At 45.9% G+C, this 27,860-nt stretch overlaps 1 long non-coding RNA gene across 3 annotated transcripts; it reads right to left on the bottom strand.

Annotated features, from left to right (window-relative positions):
* LOC111776036 (uncharacterized) lies at positions 1 to 26,020 on the bottom strand. Of its 3 annotated transcripts, XR_011423616.1 has the most exons (10): positions 25,894 to 26,020; positions 25,362 to 25,409; positions 25,103 to 25,240; positions 22,367 to 22,491; positions 22,033 to 22,129; positions 13,305 to 13,350; positions 12,459 to 12,654; positions 2,623 to 2,729; positions 1,025 to 1,155; positions 1 to 213 (listed from the first exon to the last, which is right to left on the bottom strand). It is a non-coding gene; the product is annotated as an uncharacterized lncRNA (long non-coding RNA). The 3 variants fall into 3 exon arrangements; XR_011423617.1 differs by lacking the exon at positions 22,033 to 22,129; XR_002812075.2 differs by lacking the exons at positions 22,033 to 22,129; positions 22,367 to 22,491.
* Between the last annotated feature and the right edge of the window lie 1,840 nt (positions 26,021 to 27,860).

Raw genomic sequence — 27,860 nt, 5'->3', positions numbered from 1 at the left:
AAAGCCTCACAAAAAATCATTTTATTGAGCTGAAAGGCAGAATGTCATAACAGGCATTGACGCTAATCCTGAGCCTCTCAGTAGCTCCCACAGATGTTCACACGGTCCCCTTTCGCATTTCCTCCGGGCACGGAGAAAAGAGCTTCACACACGCAGGGCTTTTTCCACGTCCTTCTCCAAAGCCTTCTCCAATTTCCTCTTTTCCGGTGCGCCCTGCAAGAGAAGGCTGCATAGGCTCCAGAAGTCTAAACATCACAGCTGAGAGACCTCCTGGCTTTGAAGGCTGTTTTTTCTGAGCTGAGTATGTTTTAAAACTCACAATGCTCCACTCCTGCTCCTGCTTCAAGAATCGGAGAACACGTGTGTGAAGTACGGTGCAAGGTGCTGGGGGATGTGGTGCTATCGAGCTCCCTGGGGCTGGAGGGTAAGAGACCAGGAAGGGCAGACCTGGAGGGGGCTCTGCAGCTTTGCAGAAAAACACCTTGAGGTTCACACACAATCAGCTTTAGTGCCACTGAAAGAGCAGTGGAACTGGGCTCACACATGCATGCACGCAGGCACTCATTCATTCCACACACAGCTGCGGGGTAACCTAAAACAGGCACCAGGGACTGTGTCACCCACAGAGCAATCAACAGCGAACAAGACAGACGTGGTCCTTCATGGGGTTTCATGTCTTGTTTCCTGTTTCCCAGAACCCTTGAGGATATCTAAAATATAGGGCAAACCCTCTTAATTTTCATTCACTCATTCAACACAGATTTACTGAGGGTGCTGTGCTGGCCTCTGGGGTTACAATGTGACTAAGACTGGGTAGCTACAATTCAGATTAAATGTCATGGTGAAGCAGGCAGTCTGCCAGTAGATGCTGTAGGAAGGGCCCTGTGATGGAACAAGGCTGTCTACAAATTCTTTGACATTGCCCCCACACACTGACAAGAGATGTCTACGTCCCCTCCACTTGGATCTGGCCTGGTTCTGGGACTGTGTTGACCAGTAGAATATGGCAGAAGTAACACTTTACCAAGGCTTTAAAGAAGTAGCAGCATCCTCTCCTCGAATGGTCCTCTAGGGGAAACCAGCTGCCATGTCCTGAGTCTGGCTGTTCCGACACTGCCATGCTGTGAGCAAGGTCAAGCCAGCTGTGTGGGGAGGCTGTGGGGAGAGAGAGGCCCAGGGAGCTCTGGTTATTCAGCCATTCCAGCCAGGTGACAACACTTGAGTAAAGAAGCCATCTTGGATATTTCATGTTGGATGATGCTTTGGTCTGAATGTTTGGGTCTCCCCAAAATGCATATGTTGAAATAATGCCCAATGTGATGGCCTTTGGGAGATGCTTAGGTGATGAGGGTAGAGCCCTGTGCATAGGATCACTGTTCTTATAAAAGAGACCTCGCAGAGACCTCTCACCCCTTCCACCAAGTCAGGACACAGCAAGAAGTCACCAGCTATGAAGCAGGATGAGGACCCTCTCTCAACCATGCTGACACCCTGATCTTGCACTTCCAGCCTCTAGAACTGTGAGAAATAAATTTCTGTTTATAAGCCAACCAGTCTGTGATATTTTGTTATAGTGGCCCAAATGGACAAAGGCAGATGGAGAAGGCCTCTCTGAAGAGGTGGCATTTAGTTTGAGACCAAAAGGATGAGAAGGATTTTGACAAACAAGGATCAAGCGTAAGAGTATTCCAGGCAATGGAAAGGGATGTTCAAAAATCTAGGGTTAGAGAGGTTCTTGGGGGTGTTCAAGGAACTGAGACTCAACCAGTGTCACAGAAGCATGAGGGACAAGGGGGAGAGCTGAAGATGAGGTAGGCGAGAAAGCCAGGGACGAATCAGGAAGGCCTTGTGGGCCATGGCAAGATATTTGAATTGTGCTCTAAATACAATGGGAAGCCCACACACAATTTTAAACACAAAAGCTACACGATCTACGTTAACTCAGGAGGATCTCTGTGGCTGCTATGCCAGCTCTATGAGAACCAGCTCCGAGAGTTTGATCTCTGCTGTAATTCAGCACTGAGAACAGCACCTGGCAGGTAGAAGGTGTTCCAAGAGTAAATGTTAAATGAGTGACTCAGAAGAATGGATGGAGAAGGATGAGAGTAAATGGAGGGAGACCAGTAAGGACGCTACTTAACAATGCCGGTGAAAGACAGCGGGCACGGCTGGAGGTGGAAAGAAGAGAAAAGCGTTGAGAAGTAGTCAGAAGTAGAAGAGATTGGACTCAAGTCCTGGCTCTGAGATGTATCAGTTGTACAACCCTGAATAAACCAAACTCCCCCAGCTTCTAATTCTTCCCCTGTAACATCTTCTCAACATGAAAATCTCTAATTCACACTGGTGGTATAAGACTCTTAAGGGAAAATACAAGGACAGCACTTTGTCAAACTCTGTGTTTCTAACTCGCATGAGGAGGCATTACTGTTACTACCACATTCCCTCCCTACAGCCTGATGGGTTAGCCAGAAACAGAGTCACTGGTTTTTATGGCACCTCCTAGCTTTCAACCCTCTGGTCTCTGAGGCTGTCACCATGATTTCACGAGCTTTCTACCTCCCGAAGCTCCTCACCAAGGTCATGAGAAGCCAGACATCTCCTTCCGCACCGGAAGCCTCTTACCCCTTAGAGCAGCAGTTCTCAAACTTGAGCAGCCCTCAGAAGCCCCTGGAAGGTCTGTTCAAATGCAGACTGCTGAGCCCCAGCCCAGAGCTTCTGATGCAGTCGACCTGGAAAGAGACATGGAGAGAATGTGCGTGTCTAACCAGTGCCCAGGCGAGGCTCGTGCTGCTAATCTGGGGTCGGCTTGGAGAACTGCCATAGATGGGCGTGCACTCCATTTCCTTTTTGATTGCAGGGTCTCCTATGCTTCTCAGATGAGATTCCCAGGGAAATTCAAGGACCAGAAAGAATTTCTTCCAGGTTCTTAATATGAGATTTAGTTGTTCTTGTTTTAAACAATCAGTAGATTTTTAAAGCATGGAACCAAGGTGCCTGGTTTCAACTCTTGGTCGGCCTGCTTTCAAAACTGTGAACCGGCTGCCTGAGCTGGGCCAATGCCTACCCCCTATGACCGCTGCGAGGACTGAGTTAACACACGCAAGGCGCTGAGAGCCGCCACTGGCACCAATAAGCACTTGATAAACGCTGGCTGTTGACATCATGATTCCAAAGTGTGACTCATGTAATTGGTTATTTTATGGTTTTCACGTAAAAACTAGTCGCAAGTTCAGCTTCAAATTTGTGACCCACCTCTGGAAAATGTATAGGACTGCACAGCAAGCATTTCGGGAGCAAACCTCACTCCCACTTCATCCAGCTTTTTCATCTACCTTCTTCTTAAGACTCAATTTCCTCCCTTTATTTTATCCCACTGAGCTATTACAAGATTCTCTGGATGTGCTTTAAATTCTTTCTTAAACAAGGTGGGTCCTACGTAAAAATAAATAGTTTCCCAATCATTTATGCAGCCTCTTCGAGAACAATCAAGGGGTTAAAGGTCCAAGACCCCTACACCCAACTTCTTCAGGAACTTGGTCATTACAGCCTCACGTTTTCAGGCACCTTAAGCACACGGTCATAACAGTGAACCATGCACGGGAACCCACAGAGAATCCGGTTGTTTCACACTCACCCTCCCAATCAGTGTTCTGTCCTTTCGATTCTTAGAAGGACGTGGAGTACGTTCTACAGAATCAAGCTGCCGTCCACCGTCCGCTGCCTCTCTCTTATGAGGATATTGTTGGCCTTCCACTGACAGAACACAGTCTTCCGATCGTCTTTGTGGCTTTCGCCCACTCAAGAAGCAGTTGTTGAGCGCCTAACCTATGTCACACTTTGTGCAGGGCGTTAGGGAGGCGACAGTGCTCAAGATGCTATCTGTCCTCAAGGAATTGAGAATCGAGTGAGCAGACCCATAAATAGGCACGTTATTACCATACTGCAAGATGCGTGTTATTAATAATAAAGGTCAACAGCATTTATTGGGGACTTGCTCCAGGCCAGACACTGTTCTGTGCATCTTACATGAATGCTCTCTTTTATCCTCACACCAACACTATGAGGCGGGCACTGCCGTTTCCCTCACTTTGTAGTTGAGAATAATGGCAGCACAGAGACTGCAAGGTCATTCCGTAAGAGGCGGAATCAGGCTTCAGACTCAGGCAGTCTAACTCCAGGGCCAGCGCCTGAATCTCTCTGTCATGCTGCTTTTCTGCAACGTAGCATGACGGCGAGTTGGAGGAATGAAGGTTCGAGGGCTCTTTGGACCCAGTAAAGAAAAAAAGGAGCTCTGGATAGAGAAAAATAATTAGCGAGAGAGGGAAGGGCAGGACCTCTAGCGAAGCAGGTTAGGTAGCAGAATTAGGTAGCATTCCGCAGCACGGAAGCACGCGTGGAGGAAAGGCTGAACAAGCAGCCCGCAGGAATGACCCGCAGAGCAGCTGGAGGTGGCCACTGTAGCAAACTGCAGCACCAGCCCCCAGGAGACCTGCGGGCCCCACACAGGTAGCAGTTTATATAAGAAACTAAATCAGCGCTTTCTACAGAGTTCATCAACAGAGCAAGGACCGTAAGACCTGAGGCCTAAAGAGGCACTCACCTCGAGCCTTCACACTGAAAGAAAGAGACTGGATTTTGCAGGCAGGCATCCTCTGAAGATTCTGTGTCTGTGGGTGTTCTGCACTTTAATGTTGGATTTCTGATATATAGGATTTCTTAATTATCTTCCAAGTCTAGATTAGGGTCCTGCTCCAGTTACCTATTGCTATGTAACATATCACCCGGAAACTAAGTAGTAATATAGCCACTATTTTATGAAGCTTACAATTTTGCAAGTGAAGACTTTGCGCACACCAGAGCTGCAATGACTATGAGATGGCTGAATAACTGGAGGTGGCTGGGACAACTTGATGGGGCCACATGTCTGAGGCCTTGGTTCTGGATTCCCGTTGAATTCCTAGTTCTTCTCTACACTGTGAAGCTGGGGTTGCAATATCTAAGATGGCTCCTTCACTCTGATGTTGGCATCCCCTGGGATGGCTGAATGACCTGAGCTCATGGGGCCTCTGTCTTCCCACAGCCTCTCCACACAGCTGGCTTGAGCTTGCTCACAGCATGGCAGTGTCGGAACAGCCAGACCCAGGACACGGCAGCTGTTTCCCCTAGAGCTAGCACTCCTGGGTGAGGCATCACGTCTGCCACCTTCTACTGGTCAACTCAGTCTCAGCACCAGGCCAGACTCGAGGGGAGAGGACACGGACATTTCCTGCTCAATGGGTGGGAAAGTTAAAGAGTTTGCAGACAAGCTTATTCCAGGGCAAGACCCTTCCTCCAGCCTCCTCTGGGACATTGTACTTGCTTCACCATGACCTTTAACTGAATTGTACCTGCCCAGTGTTGATCAACATCGTAGCCTAGAGGCCAGCACAGTACTCTCAATAAATTTTTGATGAATCAATGACAATTTAGAGGGTTTGCCATACATTTTAGATATCTCCAAGGATTCTCAGAAACTGAAGACAAACCACCCAGAAATACTACCTGAATGAAATCACTAAAATTTTACCAAGGAAGGTGACACAGAAATGTGCACATATTTATAGATGTATAATAGACGTGTCACGTACATACAAATGCGGTGGTTTGTAGCTGTATGAGAGAACAGAAATGATTGTGCTATAATTGAATAACTCACTGTTTATATAGCGTTTACTATGTGCCCAACACAGCCCTGAGCCCTTCACAAGAACTACCTCAGCACAAGAAGATGAGCTCTGTTAGGGGCTGAACTGTGTGCCCTTCGAGTTCGTATGTTGAAGTCCTAACCCCCAGGACCCCAGAATGTGACTGTGTCTGGAAATAAGCCTTTAAAGAGGTAATTGAGTTAGAAAGAGGTCATTAGAGTGGGACCTAATCCCACATGACTAGTGAAAAGGGAAATTAAGACAGAGACAGATCCAAAGGGAAGACCATGTGAAGACACCGTGAGAAGATGGCCATCCACAAGCAAGGAGAGAGGTCTCAGGAGAAACCAGCCCTGCCCGCACCTTGATCTGAGACTTGTGGCCTCCAGACCTGTTGTTTGCACTAACCAGCGTGTGGTACTTTGCTACAGCAGCCTAAGCAAACTAACCCAAAATCCCAGGGTCTATGGGCAGTAAAGCCACCAAACAGGATGCAGCCTCAGCTCGTGCTCTGTCAAATGCCTTGGGAATGAAGAGCAGGTCGTGGCTGCTCTGCTCTGGGCTCAGGAGTCTGGCTGTCCCCCTGCACCGCCAGCCCCACCATTGCAGCAAGAAGGGAGTTCCATTCAAAGGGGCCGGGCACGGGAAGCTGAGGATGGAAAAGAGATGTTATATCAGTTTCCTGTGCCTGTTGTGACAAATTACCACAAACTTGGTGGTTTAGAACAATAAAAAATGTGTTCTCTCATGGTACTGGAGGCCAGAAGTTCAAAGTGAGTATCACTGGCTGAAGAGAAAGGACCAGCAGGGCCACGCTCCCTTTGGTGGCTCTAGGGGAGCATGGGTCCCTCGGCTCGTCCAGCTCCTGGTGCCTGCTCCATTCCTTGACTTCTGGCCACATCACTCCAGTCTCTGCCTCCGTGCTCACGTTGCCTCCTCCCCTTCTCTGTCAATTCTCCCTCTGCCTCTCTCTCACCAACACCCATGATGGCATTTGGAGGCACCCAGTAAGCCAAGATAATCTCCCCATCTCCAGATCCGCAACTTTATCACATCTGCAAAGATCGTTTTTCCATCTGTAACATATTTTACAAATATAAAAAATTACAAAATTTTATAACATATTCCATCTGTGACCCTAAGGTAACATTTACACGTTCCAAGGATTAGGATCTGGTATGCTAAGGGCTATTACTCAGCCCACTAGAGGCATCCTTCACCTTCGCTGGGCAAACAGGCTTCCCCCAGCCCTGGAGCTGTCCACTCACAAAGACCACCTCTGAGGCGGTGCGGGATGCCTGTCGTGAGAGACACCTAACATACGAGTTTCCCTGTTTGCAAATATGCCTGGCTGAATGCTAAAATGCTAACTTTCCTGATGATATGACTCTAAACATCTTCCACTCGTGTCACACCTACATCTGTCGTCTTTAAATTACTTATCACCAGCAGGCTGGCTCAAGGATGCAGCTCAGTGTGCATATGCTTCCAACAAGCCCAATTTACTCAGGTTTGCAAAGAGTGGCAAGTTCTCCCTAATAAAGACGTTGGAATTCTCTCCACGGTGCTCTTGAAATACACAGAAACTCGAGAGAAGGCGTGAACCCCCAGCACTCAGAGGCCTGAAGCAGCAGGATGGAAAGGGAGCCATATGCTTCATTTTTAGGGCATCCTAATGAGGTGTCGCAGTGGGCTATGTTCATGTGACTAAAGATGGAAACTATGTTCTCCAGAAGATTCTTCCCTGTACAGATCTGGGTTAGAGGGGACAAAAAGAGGAACTTGTGGGAGAAATGAAGAAGTCACTATTCTCGGATCACAGTGGGCAGGCGTGGTGACAGACAGACGCAGATGTGAGTGGCGGGCTCCTCTTTCTGACGCTGGCCCCACCAACAAGAACAGCCCCAGGCTGACTTCCAGAGGCAGCAGCTCCCCAGATTTCTCTGTCAGTAAGTCCACAAGCAGATCTCCCCTGCAGGGCCACTTCAGCAGCCGGCCCCACCCAGGCTGTGGGACTTCCGGCCGCTCATGACCTTCTCACCACCAGTGCTTCAGGCTGTCATGTGCAATGACACAGGTCTCCACCCCTTGCCAGACTCACTCCCTCAGCTCCTCCCACCCGTGTAAGTTCCAATTGCTAGAGTCACTTCTTGTTCTCACTACTCTTCGCAGCTCTGTTGTCCCCGCTGAACCACAGCAGACACAGAGGGGATGGCTTTTCCCATGCGTGGTTCAGAGTGTGAGAGAACTCAGCAGTAATTCTCAAAGTTTAGTCCAAGTCCCTCCTATATCCGAAATACCTGGGGAACTCTTGAAATATACACATTCCTGGCTCCACTTCCGGCCAATGAACCAAAATCTCTAGTGATGGGGCCCAGGATTCTGCATCTTAACAAGTATCTCAGGTAACCGCTGTGCACAGACAAGTCAAAATAATTAAATTATTGCTAAGATTAAAAATGTTTGAGATCATTTAAAACAGTAGTTCAGGGGCTGGCCCAGTGGTGTAGTGGTTAAGTTCACGTGCTCTGCTTTGGCAGCCCAGGGTTCACGGGTGCAGACCTCAGGTGCAGACCTACACACCACTCATCAGGCCATGCTGCGGCACCACCACACATACAAAATAGAGGAGGAGTGGCACAGATGTTAGCTCAGTGACACTCTTCCTCAAGCAAAAAGAAGAAGATTGGCAACAGATGTTAGCTCAGGGACCATCTTCCTCACCAAAACAAAACAAAAGAGTAGTTCAGTGTTTACGTACCAGTAGTATATGCTAAGAAATATCATGGAGTACTAAAATTTTAGGTTGCACTTGCACAACTTTAAGATATTTTAGAATGCATGTTATTGTCACTGAAGAGAGATCCCCAAATCTCCACCTTTTAGCAGAGAGCTAAGGAACAGGTGTGGCCTGAGGTCGTCCAGGAAGTTCAATATTTCCTTTTCCATTGCACAGTCACTGGCCACATGATATGTGCTACAGAATGTGTGATGACCAGGAGATAATAAGTGTATCTCTTGTCCTCATGGAGTGTAGGCTCCAGTACGGGAGACGTGAATGTGATAATAGCTCTCATTTATTGGATGGTTACTATGTGGCCATGGACATGCATCGTCTTATTAACAATCCTATAACAGACACATCTTATTAAACTCATTCTCCAGACAAGAAAGTTGAGACTTCAAGAGCGTAAGTCCAAATGTCACAGACCCAGGACTCCTAATCTCTGTGCCACCCTGCTGCCTGCAGAATAATGTAACTTCATCATGATCTATGAGCGCCTCGGCTGTGAGGAGTAAATCAGAATGACAGAAACCACAAAGTGAGTAGGAACAAATCATACAGCGATTTCGGAACAATCTTGAAATCTTACCCATATCCCTTCCACTGCTTGGGATTTGGTAGTTAATGAGGCAGAAGTATTTCATTGCCCTACGAATCCACAGATAAACGCTTGCTTGCTTCTGTTAGGACAGACAGCTCTGTTAAGACATCCTGACAACCCCTCATGTTCCCCTATGGTTTGTAAAAGTTAGTCAATTAGATACTCAGAAGCCCAGTGTGGGTCTTGACTGTAGAAGGCCTGAGGCAGTAGGAATCTGGACATACTATTTGCCTTGAGTGTCATAAGTTTTGACATCAGAAGTCTTCCCTCCTATTGGAGAAAAGGGGTTTCTCCTGAGAAGAGACTTCTGTGATCATTGTAAACCTGGGTGCACAGCTCTCTGCCCTGGAGGCTCTTGACATCCTGATGACCATAAGATTGCCAGTTCTTATGAAATGGCTTTTTCTTTGTCTTTTTGTAGGTTACTCTGCAAACTCCAGCATGCCATGACCATAAGGAAAAAGGCCCTTAGGACTATAGGAATAACCCGAGGAGTTAAGTGAGGTTTCCAATCCCAGGGTCCAGTGAGCCAGCCATAGCTGCTAGGCTCCCACAGCGACGGATTCCCAGGAGTGTCCTCGTAACCCATGGCACACAGCACCCCTGGGCCTTCCTAGCTGAGCTTCTCCTCTGATTCCCCGTTACCAAACCAAGTACCCGGGAACAAGTGTTTGGTACAAGAGACCCAGATTCTCTGTTTCCCTGCCCAACACCTTAGTAAAAGGGGGGTTCCACAGTCCTGAACCCCCTGGTCCCAACCTCTGAGGGCTGGATCTTGCCCCTCCTCGTAGATCTCTGATGGCCCCCTGGTCTTGTTTATTTCCTTGTTTGTTAATTGATGGGATCCTGGGCTATCACTATTCTAGACTTGTCTTTCCAATATCAAACGCTGTCTGAAACATGCCAAAGATGGCCACAGCCTTCACATCCTGAGCCTTGCCCTCATTCACTGTGACCTGGGTGGAGAGTCCTGTAAGACCCAAGCATCCCACTGGGCAGATATGCTGGACAGAACCTCTGTTTCTCCCCTGGGTTCCTGATCAGCTTCATCTGTCTTTCTTCCCCATTTCATTCTCAAATCCCTTCTTCTAGAAATACTTATATTAGTCCCTACTTTATGGATGTTTGATGTTTACACTGATGCAATTCGAAGTCAGGTCTTTGCTATGGACTGAATTGTATCCCCGACAAAGTTCATATTATGTTGAAGCCCTAACTCCCCAACATGACTGCATCTGGAGACGCGGCTTTTAGGAAGCACTTCAGGTTAAGAGAGGTCATAAGGGTGGGGTCCTGATCCAACCGGATCAGCAGCCTCATAAGAGGAAGAGAGATATTTCTTTCTCTCTCTCTCCATGCACACACACACGCAGAGGACAGGCCATGTGAGCATACAGAGAGAAGGCGGCCATCTGCAAGCCAGGAAGAGAGTTCTCACCGGAACCAACCCTGCTGGCACCCTGATCCCAGACTTCCAGCGTCCAGAACTGTGAGAAACAAATTTTTGTTGTTTAAGCCCCCCAGTCTATGATATTTTGCTATGGCAGCCTGAGCGGTCTGAGACGGTCTTATGCTAAACGATAATAAACTGGGCCATCAAAATGCACCACGATGGGTGCCATGATGAAGCTAGACATCGGGCAGTGTTGGACTAACCCGGCCTTGAGGGTAAGAAGACTTCCCAGAAGAAATGATGTCTAAAGCTGAATCCTAAAGGATGAAAGGGGTGGAAAGTATCTTCAAAGGAAAAGTGGCCACGTGCAAAACTCAGGAGATCAGAGAGACCACGGCTCCACTGGGCACTGCAAGTATTCCAATATGGCAGAGGAGTAGAGTAGAAAGAGATGAGTGGCCATAGGTGGGACTGGCGATATTAGGGGACATAGCTTGAGGAAGGTTTGCAGGCCATTGAAAGGAGCCTGAAATTTATTTTGAAAGCAAAGAGAAACCGCCTGAGGAGTTTTAAATAAGGGACTGACAAAACAGGAGGCATATTTTAGAAAGGTCATGGGAATGAGCAGTATATCCATGTCAGAAGTGCCATCAACAATATTAATTCAACTAATATTTATTAAGGACTTATTATGGGCCAGGAACTGTTCTAGGTCCCAGGGATAAAGAAGTGAACAAAATAGACAAAACCCCTGCTCTCATAGCATCTATATTCTAGTGTGGAGATACAGTCCATAAAGAAAGAAATATATAATGTGTCAGATGGCAACTAGAGTCCAGGATGAGTGTGGGTGGGAAAGGAAAGATGGGAGGTTATACAGAGCAATAAGGAAAGGACTTCCTAATAAATTTTGAGCAGAGACCTCAAGGAAGTGAGGAATGAGCTGATAGAATCTGAAGTCAGACCATCCCAAGCAGAGGGAATAGCAGGTGCAAATGTCCTGAGGTGGGAGCAAACCTGTCCCAGAAATATCTAGGAGACCAGTATAGTTGGAGCAGTGGGAGAGGAGAAGGGAAGAGCTGAGGCCAGCTCATGTGCCTTCTTGGGATGTACTCAAAACCCTCAATTGCTGGCTGCCAGATCATTGCCAAAATACATACAGAATATTAACTCTTCCTCAGCTCTATGCCACACTCTGTCACCTGGACCCCAAAGCTTCTCTTGAATAATTCTGTCAGCTACTGATCACACACCCTCAATCAGATTTCTCACAAGAATCAGGTCAGTTTCACTCCCACGCCTCTAACCAGAGGAATTTAAACCCAATCCAAGAAGTCCAAAGGAAACTGGCACCAAATCATGATTTCCTCTTCCACCCTCCGCCTTGCTCCTGCCCGCAGCCACGAGCCTTCCTTCCTCTCCCGCTCCCACAGTTCTGCGAACATCTGAGCATAGAAACAAACGCTTGGAGGAGAGGGCAGAGAAATGTGCACCAGTGCTTACCACACACCGCCCCATGCACCGTGCCCGCAGGTAAGATTTCACCAAATGCCCAACGAAGTAAGAAAAAAAGGAGGAAAATGTACTGGGTTTCATGAAATTAAATTTAATCAATTTAAATTTATTTGGAGAAACTGTTTTGATTAGCTGCTGTAACATACAATACAATACAATACAATACAATACAATACAATAAAAGTATACTTCTTACTGTGCTGGTAATTAAGCTATTGTCACTCTTCTCAAAAACCTACCTTTTTACATCCAGCTTTATGGGGCTGGAACTGGAATTCTGCAAACCACATTCAGCTTTGACAACTGTTTCCTGAAAGTTCTGCCAGTTGGAGGTGCTAGAAGGAGACCGCAAGGCTGGAGAGGGGATAAGAGACATGCTCCTTTGTGGTCTTGTTTTGGGGTTTTGTTCATTTGCTCATGTTTTTGGGGTTGTTTTGTTTTGCTAAGCCTATCAATGTCACCTGAGCACCACTTCCTTACCTGGGGAACAAAAGAGAGGAGGATTGTGGGAGGCTTTTGTGGGCCAGGACAGCAAGAGGTGAGCCTCACTTCCGCCACATCCCCACGGTCCATCCAACTGCAAGGCTGGGAACTGGAGTCCAGCGGTGGCTTTTGTTGAATGCGTGGCTATCACCCACAAAGTCCTTCCCACGCTTGCGTGTTAAAACATCCTTTCCTAAATTAGAGTAAAAGCAAACGCTAGCTTTTGTGTTGGCAAAATAAAAGGTTACCTGCCTGCAAAACCCCAGCACTCAGTAGGTCAGTGAGATCCAAAAGGGTGGAAACCCCGGTCCATGCTAAGGCAGCTGGCTTCACACGCCTTCTTCATGCTCACGTACAGCGACGTCCTAGATCTGTTTATGCTCATTTCTAAGCTACACTCTCTTTCCCCCTCAACACAGCAATGCATAAAACTTCTCTCCCACTATTGTATGGAAAACCTATAACCGTACATCATCCTTGATTCCTAACATCAGGGCTGGTAATGTTCTCTAGTGAACCAGCACGTTACAGGCTCCAGATGAGAGCTGAAACTGGAACAGTATTGGACAAATTCTCTGAGCTCCCTAGAAGAAATTTCTATTCTTTTTTTAAAAAAGAACAGTACAGACTTCAGAATAGTCTCTAAGTTAGCTTTGATATTATACTCATCTCTACCTTTGGTTAAACTCGCTTTCCAGAGAGTTGGTTAAGTTAATGCATTTGCATTTGCTTCTTTCATTAATCTTTGCGAACTGTGCAATGTTCTGCATAAACCCCTTCTACCCATGGAGCCCTGTTGCATCCACATTAGGTAAGGTCACTGTAAGGTAAACATCATCTGACCTTTAGAAGGTGATCATGAGACCCTCGTAGGATATCATCCTCTTGCCTGAAAAACAAAAACAAGATTAGCCTTCAGTGCAATTTCTATTTTTAAAAAAATAAGAAGTGAACCAGAAGTTTTCAGAGTGAATAGATAGAACCCTTGTAATTAGTGCAGGATGAATTTTTAAAACTCAAGTTAGGACTGTGGGAGATAAAGAGGGAATTAATAGTCTCTCTCTCTTCATATTCATAACAAAAACATTTAAAAGGAGAAACATTATGCCAGCATGGTTTTTTAAAAACAACTACTATTTTCTCCTTTTTCTGTAACTCTTGCAAATCCAGGATGAGCTGGAGTGTGACTGACTGTTGCTGGAATATCTTTAAGTTCCAACTGCTTCATGAACATCAAACCGATGCCTGGAGAGAAGCCTACTCCTCTTCCGTTTCTCCTCTCTGATCCAAACACACATCGATGGCCACCAAGTCCCTGGAGCTAGAAAACTTCGAAGCATTCTTGGAGGCCTCTTGTGTACTATTTCTGCACACATGTGTATCACTGCATGCATGACATTGCATGTATTTATCAGTATACTTGCCTGTCCTTCCAGCTACTTAAATACAGGAACCATTCTTTAACTGTTTTTGTATCTTGAGTGCTTAGCACAGAGTTACAGCACAGGAAGCTGTAAGTACAGGCTCGTGTCACTTAATGACGGGGATACATTCTGAGAAATGCATCGTTAGGCAATTTCATCATTGTGCGCACTTACACAAGCCTGGATGGTATAGCCTGCTACACACCTATGTGGTATAGCCTGTTGCTCCTAGGCTACAAACCTGTATGGCATGTTACTGTGCTGAATACTGTAGGCAATTGTAGCACAATGGTAAGCAGCTGTGTATCTAAACATATCTAGACGTCACTAACAATATGGGATAAAAGATTGAAAAATGGTGCATCTGGATTGAACAAAGAAGATATGATAAACACACACACACACACACACACACACACACACAATGGAATACTACTCAGCCATAAAAAAGGATAAAATCGGGCCATTCACAACATCATGGATGGACCTTGAGGGTATTATAAGTGAAATAGGCCAGATAGAGAAAGACAATCTCTGTATGACCCCACTCATAGGTGGAAATTAAACACATGGACAAAGAGAACAGATTAGTGATTCAGGGGGAAGGGGCGTGGGGGGTGGGCACAAGGGGCAAAGTGCTGTACCTACAATATGACTGATAAATAATAATGTACAACTGAAATTTCACAAGGTTGTAAACTATCATAATCTCACTAAAAAGTAAAAAAAAAAAAAATGGCACCTCTGTATAGAGTGCTTCCCACAAATGGAGCTTGCAGGACTGGACGTCGCTCCGGGGGAGTCGGTGAGAGAGCGGTGAGTGAATGTGAGGGCCAGGACGTCACTGGACACCGCTCTGGACTTTATCAACACTGTGCACTTAGGCTACACTAAATTTATTAAAAATATTTTTCTTTCTTCAATAATAAATTAACCTTAGCTTCCTGTAACTTTTTTACTTTATAAACTTTTTAATTTTTTTAACTTTTTGACTCTTTTGTAATAAAACTGCTTAAAACAGAAACATATTGTACAGCTGTGCAAAAATATCCTCTTTCTTTAGATCCTTATTCTATAAGCTTTTTTCTATTTTTAAAATTTCGTGTTTTATTTTTTACTTCTTAAGGTTTTTTTGTTAAAAACTAAGACCCAGGAGCCGGCCCCGTGGCGTAGTGACTAAATGCAGCACACTCCACTTCAGCGCCCAGGTTCACAGGTTCAGATCCTGGGCGTGGACCTACACTGCTCGTCAAGACATGGTGTGCTGGTGACCCACATACAAAATCGAGGAAGACTGGCACAGATGTTAGCTGAGGGTAAATACTCCTCAAGCAAAAAGAAAAAAAATGAGGAAGACTGGCAACAGATGTTACTTCAGAGCTAATCTTCCTCACTAAAAAAAAAAGGAAAAAAGAAATCTAAGGCACAAACACACACATTAGCCTAGGCCTACACAGGGTCAGGATCATCAATATCACTGTCTTCCACTCCACATCTTGTCCCACTGGAAGGTCTTCGGGGCCATAACATGCATAGAGCTGTCACCTCCTGTGATAACACTGCCTTCTTCTGGAACGCCTCCTGAAGAACCTGCCTGAAGTTCTTTTAAAGGAGGTGTCATTCTTTTCAGAAATGTCCATGGTGGTTTGCTTGATTTGTTTCTTTTCTTCATCACAGATTTGCTTGTAAGCAGATAATGCACCATGAACATTCCTCTCTATTAACTGAAAGCTTTCAGGGGCAGCCCATTAGTGTAGTGGTTAACTGCACATGCTCTGCTTCAGAAGCCCAGGGTTCACAGTTTCAGATCCCAAGCGTGGACCTACACACTGTTCATCAAGCCATGCTGTGGTGGCGTCCCACATGCAAAAAGAGGAAGATTGGCAACAGATGTTGGCTCAGGGATAATCTTCCTCAAGCAAAAAGAGGAAGATTGGCAACATATGTTAGCTCAGGGCCAGTCTTCCTCAAAAAAAAAAAAAAAAAAAAAAAAACCTTTCAATATTGGGGTCCATGTTTTCAAGCTTTTTTTTTTTCTTAAAGATTGGCACCTGAGCTAACAACTGTTGCGAATCTTTTTTTTTTTTTCTGCTTTATCTCCCCAAATCCCCACAGCACATAGTTGTACATCTTAGTTGCAGGTCCTTCTAGTTGTGGCATGTGGGACACCGCCTCAATGTAGTCTGATGAGCGGTGCCATGTCTGTGCCCAGGATCCAAATCAGTGAAACCCTGGGCCATCGCAGCAGAGCACACAAACTTAACCACTCGACAAGTGGCCAGCCCCAGTGTTTCCAAGCTTTTTAAGGAGCTTGTTGAGGTCTGCAAAAGCTTCTGCTAAACCCTTCACTGTGAATTTTCTTGGGGATTCATCTTCTTTTTCTCCTTCAGTTTCCTTTTCTCTTGCCTCTTCTTCAGCTGTGTGTTCCTGTTCCAGTTCCAACAATTCCTCATCAGTCCACTCCTCGGGGACCACCTGTAGGAGCCCCTCAGTGTCATTCTCATCCTCACCCAGGTTCAAGTTGTTTGCCATCTCAACCACAGCCTTGTTGATTTTTGCAGCCTCCTCATACTTGTCCAATCCTTTGAAGCCATGGACGAACCTCTTGAGTGTCTTGTTCCAGATGGCATTCACACATTCCTTGGTGACATCACCCTAAGCCCGAGCAAGGTTCTTGATGTCGTCACAGATGCTGGAATCCTTCCAGAATTGCATCAGTCTCTTCTCAGTGTCTTCCTCAGTTGCAGCAGTTGGGCAAAGGTCCTCCTCGGGTATCAGGCCTTAACAGCTGCTATAATTCCTTAATCCGTTGGTTGGATCAAAGAGATGGTGTTTGGAGGGAGAGACACTGCTTTGATATTGAGAGGAAGATCACCAATAAAAGGAGGATGACCAAGAGCATTATCAATCATAAGCGAAATCTTTAAAAGTCTGTTACTCTCCAAACAGTACTTCTCCATTTCTCTGGCATAGCAATTCAGGAGGGTAAGTCGGGAGAAGAGCTGGGTCCTCCCTGACTTCTTACTGCTCCTGGGGTGCACTGGCCGTGTGTGCTTGTCAATGTGCTTGAAGGCCCGGGGGCTCCCACTGTGCCAGGTCACAGAGTTTCAATTTGCAGCCTGCAACATTGCCCCCCAAGCAAGACTGTTATCCTGGCCTTAGAAGCCTTGAAACCTGGCACTGATATGGCCTCCTTATGCATGAAAGTCCTTTCAGGCTTCTATTCCCAAAATAGGAAGATTTCATCTATATCAAATATTTGCTCTGGCAAGTAATTTCCCTCCACAGTCAGCTTATCTAGAGTTTCTGAAAATTTTTTGGCTTCCTCCACATCAGTGCTCGCAGACTCACCACTTACTTTCACATTACGTGATGAATAATGATTCTTGAATCATTTAACCACCCAGAGCGAGTGGCAAATTCAACATGGTATTCGGGTCCAGCCTTTTCTTTCAACATTGCAAATAAAATTTTTGCTTTGGCCGTGATCCTCATGGTGCTAAGAAGGATGTGCTTCGGTGTCTGGTCATCAATCCAGGTCACTAGAAGTTTCTCCATGTCTGATACAGACCCTTCTCGAATTTTCGTTGGTCTTATTGCCTTCCATGAAGCAGATCCTTTAACAGTTTCTATCACTTTGTTCTTGTTCTTCAAGATCGTAGCTATGGTGGATGGGACATGCCTGACTGGTGAGCAATAACCATCACTGATTTTCCACCTTCATAGTCCTTAGTCACTTTTAATTTTGTTTCCAGGTCAATCACTCAAAATGGCCTCTTACTGGCAACATTAGCAGTGGATTTTGTACACTTAGGGGCCACGATGAACAAAACAACACAAGACCAAATCAAGCACAAGAGAAAGTGCTGCACTCAAGAGACGCAGTAAACACGAGATGTATGAGGCTGCTGTTGGAGTAACATGAAATACTGGTTTACAGTAAACTTTGTTTATATAAGTAGAAAGAGTATACTCTAAAATAATGATAAGAAGCTTAGTGTAGTAAAGGCATAAACCAGTAACATAGTCATTTATTATCATTATCAAGTATTACATACTGTACATAATTATATGTGCTATATTTTCACACGACTGGCAGCACAGTAGGTTTGTTTACACCAGCATCACCAGAAACATGTGACTAATGCATTGTGCTACGATGTTACGACAGCTATAATGTCACTAGGCAGCAGGAATTGTTCAGCTCCATTATAATCTTATGGGACCACCGATCTGTATGTGGTTCACCATTGGCTGAAATCTCATTATGCAACACATGGAAACGGATTTGACTGTAAATGCATTTGAACTCCTCTTCCCTAGCTCTTTATTTTTGGTCACCACGTTCTGCCCATTTTTCCTCTGAAATGATTTATATTTTTTTTTAAGGATTGGCACCTAAGCTAACAACTGTTGCCAATCTTTTTTTTTTTTTTTCTGCTTTATCTCCCCAAACCGCCCCCCACCCCCTGCCCCCGGCCCCGCACACAGCTGTATATCATAGTTTCATGTCCTTCTAGTTGTGGGATGTGGGACACCGTCTCAACGTGGCCTGACGAGCAGTGCCATGTCCATGCCCAGGATCCGAACCCCGGGCCGCCGCAGTGGAGAGCACAAACTTAACCACTCGGCCACGGAGCCGGCCCCTGAAATGATTCTTTTTTTTTTTTTTTAAAGATTTTATTTTTTTCCTTTTTCTCCCCAAAGCCCCCCCGTACATGGTTGTATATTCTTCATTGCGGGTCCTTCTAGTTGTGGCACGTGGGACGCTGCCTCAGCGTGGTTTGATGAGCAGTGCCATGTCCGCGCCCAGGATTTGAACCAACGAAACACTGGGCCGCCTGCGGCGGAGCGCGCGAACTTAACCACTCGGCCACGGGGCCAGCCCCCTGAAATGATTCTTAAATCCAGTCTCTCCCTCAACATTCAGGCCCTTGTCATTCTCACGTGGACTATGCAAAATCTTTCATTAACTGTTGTTGCTGACTTCGGGCCCACCCCTCCTCCAGCTGCCCTCCATACAAGTGCCAAGTTACCTTTCTAAAACACAAGGCTGATCGAGTCATCCCTTTGACTAATACCTTCAGTAGTCCCTAGCATCTGGAAGAGGGTCCAGATTTCTTAGCGTGATTCTCAGTGCAGCCTGCCTGTCCAAGTTCATCTCCAGAAACTTGTCCCTGTGTGCCCTGAACTCGAGCCTTCCAAACAACTGATAATCTAATCAAAAAATACTTCTCCAGGCCTCTGTGGTTTGTTCTTTCTCCTTCTTCCATAGAATGCCTTTTCCACACTCCTTGGAAAACTCACTCATCCATCAACACCTGGATTAAGTGTCCCTTCCATGAAGCCGAATTCTCCAAACATTTGCTTATAGATCCTGTTTTCCAATAAATGTTGTGCCCCTTAAGGGTAGGGACTGTGTTTATATTATTTCGTATGCCTGGTGCCCAATTCAGTGTCTAAAATCATCAGCATCAAAAAATCTTTGTTCAAAATAATTGCCAACCAGTACCTAGGATTCTCTGAAATCCTAATTGCTATCCTCGCTTCTACAAAGGCCAGATCCCTGCTCTTCAGGACGACTCAGAAAATGTGTTATTTTAGCACAAATTGGAAACCCTCGAGCACCTCTGCTCAAAGTCACAGACAAGATAACATCCCTTTTTAAGTAGCTAAAAAAGTGAATTCACTTCTTTGAAAAAAAAAATGGCAGTGTTATAAATCCGAGACAAAGTTAGCACATAGTCCTTTTTTGTTAGTGATGATTATGATAATCTCACCAGGACTAAATAATTTTTAAACCACTTCCATATACATTATCATGCTTGGTAACATATTGACATCACTGGAAATAGCCAAACGCATTAGCAAGGCATCGCTGGGATTTTGGCATCAGAATGAAATTGGTTCCAGCCCAAGCTCCTCCATTTGCTAACTATCTGGCCCTGGGAACGTTACTTAACCTCCTCAAAGCTCCTTAAATGCATCTCCTCACCAATAAAAACAGGGATAATGATAGTAAGAATAACTATTGAGTGTTTCTTACATGCAAACACTATTCTAAGTGGATTCCATGTAACTCACTTAATCCTTTAAGTAGTGAAGTAAACACCACGAACTGCCTTTAATTAAGAAATTGAAGCGCAACTGATAAATGGTGGGGCCAGGGTGGGGCTCTGTGTTCTTAACCACTACGGAGACCACCTCAGAGATTTTCTGAAGTGCTGAAAGAGATCAACCATCTACAGCCCTTAGCACAAAGCCTGGAACCGAGAAAACACTTAATAAACATTGGCTGTTACTATTCTCCTTACTAATCTCAGGAAGACCAGAGCAATCATTCAGCTGCACTACAACGTAATCTAATCACCTGCCTGCACCAATCACCAAAATAGAATTGCCCCCTTTTCTACAGCCTCAGAAGGAAAACAAAAGGGGAAAAACGGCAACAAAATGAGAGTGTAGATGTGAAAGCAACTTACAAGTAAAAAGTACTTCAGGAAATGAATGGAGGTGCTGTGACAGAGGCAGGAATTTTTGGAAGGTGCCACATGCTACACATTTAGTTGTCGTATTCCCAGTAGGATGACTGTTCCTTTTCCTCCTTAACCGTCAGCCCAATCCTATGGCAAAGTGAAAAGAGCCCTGCACTGAGTTTTCCTGTGGACACAAATCACATGATGATCCTGTGTGTGTCCACATGGGAGCCAGCATGTTAGAGGGGTAAAAAACCACCCAAACCCCCCTCCCCCTATCCCCCTAGGACCTTTAGAGGGAGCTCCCTCTCCAAATTCAGTGGCCCTTTGACCTGCTTCTTCCTCTCCAGAACAAGTGACCACGGATTCACTTTCCATGACAGCAAAATGACAGCAACTGTCACTTAAAATAAGAGGAGACTGATTCTTTTTAATTGAAAGAAAACGTGTTGCTGTAGGTGTACCACATTGTCCAGCGAGGACTCCCTCTGTGGGAAACCCCAGAGCATGCTGTCCCGGAGAACTTTCTGCAACGATACCCTGTGAGTTCGCTGTCCAATATGGCAGCTGCTGGCCACATGTGCGTATTGGGCTTTGAAATGTGCCTACTGCAGCTGTGAACTAAATTTTTTATTCCATTTAATTTTAATAAATTTAAATAGCCACATACAGCGAGTGACTACCCTATTGGACAGAGCACCTCACAGACTGTCATCCACTTCTCCTAATCAGCGCGGAATGGCTCCTCAGGGTTCAGGATCTGACCTCCCAAGACAAGCAAAAAAGTCAACTCGGAGGAAGCCGGACCTCTGAAGCTGAGATGACCAAAACAAGACGTGTCTAAAATTTGCTTCCAGGAGGACTGGAAAGCTGACTCTCAAATTGGCCCCAGGCTACTTGATCACTATTCAGTTCAAGCACGTGAAACAATTACTCGTCCAGCAGCTGGAAGTGAAGATGAGCTGCTGACATTTAAGCAGCAGGAAACGTCTGGAATTGACTGCAGCCGTCGCAGCAAGTACTGAAAGAAGAAGCTAAAAATCAACGCTACCCAAAGAGAAGCAGAATGACTTGTGTCCATTTTTCATCCCTTAGAGAAGCGTGTACCCAGTCACGCCGTGGGCGGGGAGCTGGAGTGACTTGCTTTCCTACGAAGATTGATTTTCTAAGGAAGAGGAAGGGGAAGACGACAAGCCATGTAAGGAGCAAATGCCGAGCCTTTGAGGATGCAAGTGTGTGCAGAGGAAAGCAGGCTTGCATCCTGAGAACGACAGGAGGCTGTTGGACTGTTTGAAGCAGGAGACGTGATGGATTCGCTTTTGTAAAGCTGGCTGTGGCCGCCGTGTGAAGGGAAATTTGGAGCGTGGTGAGAGGGTGTGAGAGACGAGTTTAGGAGAACTTCCCATGGTTTTGGCAAAAAGCGATGGAAGTGAGGACTCTGAGAGCAGTAGAGCCAAAGAGAAGGGGTCAGAGTCAACAGATGTTTACGGGGAAAATTACTAGGGCTTCATAATGATTGGACAAGAGACGGCGAGGAGGCAGGTAACGAGCAAGAGGTCCCCGGTTTTCATAGCTGAAGGAAGGGAGGTGCTACTCCCTGAGATAGACACCAGAAAGGACCGGATTTGGGAGGGAAGTATGTCTCGTTTTGGACACTCAGGTTTGAAGTACCTTTGACACAGTGAGGATGGCAAGTTGACAGCTGGATGCGCGGCTCTGGGGTTCAGAGGAGCGGGATCATCTGTACTGCTGACTCCATTAAAAATTTCTAAAAAGATAAACTGGTAGTTTGATGAAATGTCTCATTCCCAACCCATAAAAGGTGATGCCCAGAAGTAGCGCAGTAGACCATTAGGAAGACTTCAGGGTTCAGCTTTCGCCAGTCATAGCTCCATCCTTGCAGAACCTCAGGCTGCCCACCCCTCCCGAAAAGACCGCATTCACCGCTTATCTGGAAATGCTGTGGTGCATGGTCTTGGTCTCACACACCGTCTGAGCGACCTACCGCCTTTGCCACACTCGCCTGCCCTCTTCTCTGCCTCTTAGGCCGGAACGGTCTTGACGTTTCAGTCCTTTCTGACTTGCGACGTCATCTGCTGACCACTTCCTCAGTCTGCAGCCACACGATCCCTGAGTCCAGAGAAGGCCATAAGTAGCCTGGGCTCACACGCTCTGACGTCCCGGGGGGCCAGGCTTGAACTGAGCCACGCCCAGCTCCATCCTGTCGTCATGTGGGATAAGCAGTATTGCTGAGGTTTACGATTTTTTAAGAGAAGTTGAAAATGTGATTTTAAAAAAATTTAAATCTGTCCACTTTTAAAGGTCTAGCTCAGATTTTTTTATTTTAGGAAACCACCTGGGCCGAACAAAACCTGTCACAGGCCCCATTGTCCCTCAGGCCATCAGTTTGTGACTTTTGATGTCCTGAGTGGCACACGTGCACAGCATTCAGGTATTGATTCATCATCCCTGATTGACACCCTCTCCCACCAAATCAGAAAGCACCCTCAGAATCGATCTCAACACGGCCCCGTAGGGAGATAATGTTCCAAATATTCAGGGCTGCGTATGAGTTGAAACTTATTTGCCATGTCTATTCCAGTAGTACCCAATGCTACCCCACAGAAACACAAGGACATCACAAAATGCCCTGAAGTCCCACCTCTCTCTCCCCTCCCTTCCAGAGAAACCGCCTCGGGGCACACATACAAAGGCCAGGATTCTTTCAGTGCCTGTTTCTAGTAGCACACGCTGTGTTTCTGAGCCTACAAGCTATTCCCGTGTCCTCTGCACCTTGTCTCTGCTCAGGGACCTTTCAAACGCCACTGTAGTTCAGCTAAATCAACACCTTTTTGCTTCTTCTATCCACCCTTGACCTTCCCCTCTCCTCTCATTTATTTTTTTTTGAAATCTCAACAGCATTTTCCTAAAGACTTTGTCCTGATTAAGACCAAGACCTGAATAGTTTTCTCTACGTAATTCTCTAATGTGATGATAATTGCTGGAAAAGCCTTTTCGTACACTGACCTCAGAACTCAAGGGCAATGGGAAGAATCTGCAGGCCCTGGGACCTGCTGCAAAGTGGCTGGCCTTGTTCTCACCAAGGTTTAAACAAATTGAAGAAAGAGTCCCTCTTCATTCCAATTAGAAAAAACAATCATTTTCCCATGTAAAATTAAAGCTTAGCAGGTATCTCTCCTTGGGAAGACATGAAGCTGAACACTTTCAATTTAAGCCAAACAAGAGCGTTAAGGAGATGTATTTCTCGAGAGCTGTACTCCTTTAGGGTTCTTGAATGCCAGTTATTGGCTTACTATCTAACCAAGGTGAAAGATCTTTTTGTTGTTGTCTTTAAGGATCACCATTAAGAAAAGAACCCACAGTTCCTCTACGACTGCGTTTGCTTTGTCAGGGGCAGAGGGAGGGCGAGTTAGAGCTCGCATCTCGCAGAGCGGTTGTGTGGTTTGCTAGGACCACTGTAACAAAGCACCACAGACTGGGTGATGCCAACAACAGAAGCTTATTTTCTCACAGTTCTGGAGGCTGCAAGTTCAAGGTCAAAGTATCAGAAAGTTCAGTTTCTCCTGAAGGCCTCCTCTTTGGCTTGTAGATGGCTAGCCTTCTCCCTGGGTCCTCACGTGGTCTTCCCTCTGTGTGTGTCTGTGTCCTCATCTCCTCCTCTTATAAGGACACCAGTCACACTGGATTAGGGCCCACCCTAATGACCTCATTTTAAACAAATTGCCTGTTTAAAGACCTTGTCTCCAACTACAGTCACATTCTGAGGTCCTGGGGTTAGGACTTCAACGTATGAACAAGCACACACACACACACACACCCCTCAGCCCATAACAATTTTAGAGCAGAGTATAAGTTTTTAGTGACAAGTAACACAAAGTAATTCATGCCACTGAGGGCTAATAATAGCAACAATCGTCATCAAAAGAAAGAAAGAAAAAACTAAGGCAGGAGTGCAATCATGCCTCAATAAGCGCCAAGAACTGCAAACCTCTCAAGATCTTCTCCCCTCCTCTCTGCTCCCTCTGCAAGTAGGCTTACTCTCCCTCCACACACCTGCTTTCTGTTCTACAGGATAGAAAACAGGCCCTAGGCTTCCATGCCTACATAGCACAGGGCCTGCCATTTATCCAGACAGACTGGCTGGGAAACTTCAGCCCAATTTGCAGGCGAGAGAATCTGGCTGTCCAAGCTTGAGTCAGGTGTTCACCATGGTCCAAATAGTTACAACCATGGTAATGTGGTCACCTATTTCAAACATGGCTGTGCCAGGCTCACCCCTGTGAACTGGGCTGATGCCCATACAAAGGGGAGGTGGAGATGCACGATCACCAGCTTGTGAATAGGGTAGATACTCTAAAACTTGATGCCGTGTGGATAAAGATTTTTCTGCATGTCCTACTCTTGTTTGTCAGACCTCAGCACCTATTTCTCTCCTGCTAACAGGCCTGGTTAGATATTTCTCCTCTTGAAGCCTAGACAAGAGGTAACTATAGCAACCGGTGGTACAGGTAATTTCTATAAAACATTGCCCAGGGGTTAGAAAGGCACGGAGACACTGATCCCTATCTCAACTGGGGCATTAGTTCACAGCTAAGGTGAGTTTCTTGTCTCCAGAACAATCAATGTTTTACCTTTAAAAATAAAGTGTGTGCCCACAACTCTGGCTGAAAGCTCAGGCCCTGAAGCGGGCCCGGGAGACGCAGTTTCAAACAAGACTCACCTTTTCACCTTCCAGGTCCAGGACTTAGGTCTCAGTTGCCTCTAATCTTCCCCTTTGTCATCTTGGCTCCAGCTGCCCACCATTTCCAGGAGTGGGCTGATGAGGAAAGACCCAGATCCAATAGCATCGCCTTCAGATCTAATAAGACAGCATTCCCTCAAATGCGGGTCAGTTCGTCCTCCCAAGTCCAGCCAGCATGTCAGCCATCCCAGAACCCTTCAGCCCCTGGGGCTCTCCCTCCTCCCTCATTCCTTCTCACCTGGAATTCACAGGCACCAAGACAATATCCTTCCCTCGCCTTCTCTATCTTAAACCAAACATAGAGATGGAACAGATTAGAATTGCTGGGACAAAGAAACACATAATCCAGGGTTTATGGATGCACGTCCTCTCTTACCAACAGTTTGGGAGACAGCTCAGTGCTAAGCACATGGATCCTGGAGCCAGCTTCCTAGGTGCAAAGCCTTCTCTACTCCTTACTCGGTCTACCTTAGACAGTAATTAACATCTCTGAGCTTCAGTTTCTTCACAGAGTTATGATCATTAAACCAGCTAATATACCTAAAGTGTTTAGAGCTATGCAATGTATTGCTATTATTACTACTGTTATAATATAAAATCTGGCCTGAAGGGCCACATAGGGTTGCTCTGTGACAAATGTGAGGACATTCCTCTCCACGCCCCATCTGGGTATTCTGTTCTCCTGCCTCCTTTCATTGTATCCTCCCCAGCTCCCAAGCATCCGGGAGCCTCATGGAAACTTCCCCCAACAATTCCCACCCAGAACTCACTCCCAAGGGAGCAGCACCCTCTGGATCTTGTCTCTCGTCCTTCCCTCAGCCCCGTTCCTTTTCTCTCTTCTCACAGCAGGGCCACTGTCCAGCCCTTATTGTCAAAGCTCTGGTTACCAGTAGCAATGAGAAGAAAACAGAAGTCCTCAGGACCTCAAAATGACCAAAGGGAAAGTTGAGGTGTAATAATGGGATTGTTGCTAAGGCAATGCTAGGACTTGGCAAGACTTCTAGGGCTCAGAAGGCACAGCTCCTGTCCGCAGTGCCAGAGGGGCAGCCTTGCAGCTCCAACTCGGCTGTCTTTCCCACTGAGCATTTACCTTCTCACTGGTTTTCCAACTAGACAGGCCTCACTCCAATTCACCCTGCAGCCTGCTGTGATCTTTCTAAAACCCAAATCTAAGCGTACCATTCCTCTACCCCAGACCCATAATGCAATGTCCTGAACGCACCCTCCCATGCTTTGTCGAGGCTCTGTCTTTTTACACACGCCTGGTGACAGCACACCACATTCTGTTTCACTTATTTGTTTATCTATTTGTCTCCCCTAATAGATTGTGAGCTCCTTGAGAACAAGGACCCTGCCTTGTCCATCTTTGTATTCTCACTGTCCAGGCCAGTGGAAAGTAGAATTCAATGCTCAGTTGCATGGTTCCAAATCAAAGTGTTGTAGAAATTCAGAGATGGGGAAACAATCTAGAATACTTCATACAAACCCTTTATTTCACAAGTTCCTCTCTCTTTGAGAAAAATATCCTCAACAAATTCTGTTTCCTTTTTTGAGTCTCTTTCTACTTTTTCTCCCATGATATGCGCCCATCTATAGCCAATTGGGTTACTCGATTGTACTAAGTATCTCCTAACACTGTCCCCTGCCCTCCATACTCACTGCAAGTACCTGAGTTTGGATCCCCTCATCTCTCACCTGGACCATGACGTCAGCCTCCCTACTTGGTCATGCTACCAATTCTGTCTCCAACCTGCTGTCCATAGTGCTGGCATAAGGCTCTTTCTAAAAATTTAATTTGATCACAAATTAAACATTTTTCCAGATAAAAAATATTTGAAGGATCCCTATTGCCTAAAAGATATATTCCAAAGTTCTTTGCATGGCCCAGAAGGCCCCTACCTTCCTCTTCAGTCTAATCTCCTACCACTCCACTTTCCCCATCACCCTACTCTCTAGCCACAGAAAACCATGAGCCGTTGCCATTCTGCTCCCAGTATTTCTGTATATGGTGGTGTTTCTTCCAGCTGGAGTGTCCTAGTCTTCCACCCATCCACCTGGCTAACTCCTACCCATTTTTCAAGATCCAACTCAACAGACGTCTCCTCTAAAAGCCTTCTAAGGTTCCCCCCAGAATTAGTCCTCTATGTTCACTTGATAAAACAAACATGACAAAGTACTCTAAATACTAGTTTTCTAGACACTGCCCAACTTTTTTAAAACTACTTTATTGAGGATGATTGACATGTAAAACCTATAAGGAAGTCCTACAACTCAACAGCCAAAAACCAAATAGCCCTGTTTAAAAATGGGCAAAGGAACTGAATAGACATCTCTCCAAAGAAGACACAAAGGTACATAAAAAGGTGCTCCACATCTCTGATCATCAGGGAAACCCAAATCAGAATCACAATGAGTCACTGCCTCATACTTGTTAGGATGGCTATTATGAAAAAAAGAAAAACAAACAAGAGATAACAGGGGTTGAAAAGGATGTGGAGCAAAGGGAACCCTTGTGCACTGCTTGTGAGAATGTAAATTGGGGCAGCCACTATAGAAAACAGTAGAGAGGTGTTTTCCCCCATTGTAAGCTCTTTGAGGTCAGAAATCTGTTTCATCAACCTCAGTACTTCCCTCAGCACCAAGCCCAGAGAACAGACTGAGTTACAGTAAATCTTTGGTGAGTGAGTGAACGAGGGAGGAAGGTGCTGCTCTTTATACACGGGATGACAGCACTACA

Source organism: Equus caballus, chromosome 12 (genome assembly GCF_041296265.1).
Source record: "Equus caballus isolate H_3958 breed thoroughbred chromosome 12, TB-T2T, whole genome shotgun sequence".
Taxonomy (NCBI): domain Eukaryota; kingdom Metazoa; phylum Chordata; class Mammalia; order Perissodactyla; family Equidae; genus Equus; species Equus caballus.
The sequence above is the reverse complement of the archived record's forward strand: the minus strand, read 5'-3'. Positions and strand labels throughout refer to the sequence as shown.